Below are 1,877 nucleotides of genomic sequence, written 5' to 3'. Positions count from 1 at the left end.
AAACTTAAGAACTAATTTGCGCTTATAGACAAATGGACATAACTAAATCGAGTAAGCTCGTCATCCTGTTCATTTCTATATGTAAGATCTTCGATGTTTCCTTCTTAGTATTACAAACTTCGTGGTAAACTAATTACATGCTGCTCAGGGTATAAAAAGTACAATGCGCCAATAACTTAAATATAATAAGCCCTTTACAAAAACTAGTAACTTTAGTTTTCACACTAATACGGGCATAATATGCGCCATTTATTTCAATATTACAGCCAAGTAAATAAAATGGTTATTTGTTTAGGACACAATTGCAGTGAGACGTGTCTTAAGCATGTCTATATACCTCTTGCATCCCCAACCGTTTGCTTCCTCGTAGTATGGCAATTTCTTCAAGCGCTCCATCCAAGCGCTCACTTTGGGATATTTCGTAGCATCCAATTCGATCACACCTGCCAGTGACGTTGCCGTGGCAACACAACAAAAATCCGCTATGGTCAGACAATCGCTTACTAAATAAGGAGCACTTGTCAGGAACTTCTCCAGCAATGTATAACCTTCGATAATTCCCTGTGTCTTTTCACGCGGCACGATGGATACATTGTTCTTGAACATCGGTCGCGTGATACAGCGCAATGACACGAAAAGAATGCTGGCATCGAAGTAGAGTCGCTGTTGGACACGGGCGCGCAAGACCAAATCTCGCGGATATAGTGAATCATCTTTAGCATACTTGTCGACGAGATAAGCGAGTGCGATTCCCACAGCCAGACGCCGTTATCATTCAATGTGGGCACAGTGTGTTGTGGATTGTGCTTGATGAAGTCATCGGTTAATTGTTCACCCGCCAAAATATCAACATGTTTGTATTCAAATTGCAGTTTTAGTGCTTTCAGCGTTAGCAAACATGCCCGGACCGGTGGACTGATGTCGTTGCCATATAGAATAATACCTGACATGTTCACCTGTTTTCTCAATTGATGCAATTAAATTTCGTTTGTTTTTGATTTCTTTCTATTAAATGTCAGTTAACTAACGGATATTTTGCCATGGAATAGAGGAATGACATAAATAGAAATACAGACATCCACTCACATGATTTCCACATTGATTGTGCTGGAATTATAATAAATGTACAGTGTTTACCAATAGTCGCTATACATTCTAAAAGAAATGTAAATATTTTTTTTTTTTCGAAATTGTTGACCTTCGCTTGGTTAACATTCGATGGGTATTTAGTAGAGTTTGTCGATTTTTGCTATAAAATCACGTATGCTGGAAATGTTTTACGAATTATTCTAAACACATTTGCCTTTGTTAGTTGTCCGATCTGTAAAATGCACCTACGTAATAAATTTCATTCAGATATATCAAAAACTGACAAAACCGTTTCATAACAGAAGAAACATTTTTCTGCAATGACAGTTTTTGGACGGATATTAATCCGTGTATTCTCCGGTTTTATGAATTAAATATTGTTGTTAGTGATAAGATTCACTTTATTATAATTATAATTTGATTTATCTGAATCACATCCCTCGTTTGAATTAGTTGCGTTTGCTGTCTTCAAATGGATAATTTATCAATTTTCTGCGGTCTCTCAGACAAAACACAAATATTGCCATTAGGTAAACTAGCTTAACATATACTAGAATGAACATGCAACAAATTCTCTATCTCTTTAGAGCTTTTCAGGCAGCTGAACCTCCCATATTGACGGTCCTTGAGCCAGAAAAATTGTCTAGGCAATACTTTATAGGGGCAGTTTCAATGATGATTGAGCTTTTTATATCCTCTGATCTTCTCAGCTGAAAAGTGGTATCAGAAGTAAGTCTCTTCTTGTCCATAATTATAGAGAAGTTAAAATGCCTTTAAAAGGTCATTTT

At 36.7% G+C, this 1,877-nt stretch overlaps 1 pseudogene; it reads right to left on the bottom strand.

The window, feature by feature from the left end:
* Positions 1-211: 211 nt before the first annotated feature.
* Positions 212-1,030, bottom strand: LOC120771265 (annotated as a pseudogene).
* Between the last annotated feature and the right edge of the window lie 847 nt (positions 1,031-1,877).

The sequence above is a fragment of the Bactrocera tryoni genome, chromosome 3 (genome assembly GCF_016617805.1).
Source record: "Bactrocera tryoni isolate S06 chromosome 3, CSIRO_BtryS06_freeze2, whole genome shotgun sequence".
Classification (NCBI taxonomy): domain Eukaryota; kingdom Metazoa; phylum Arthropoda; class Insecta; order Diptera; family Tephritidae; genus Bactrocera; species Bactrocera tryoni.
This window is presented reverse-complemented; position numbering and strand designations above follow the sequence as displayed.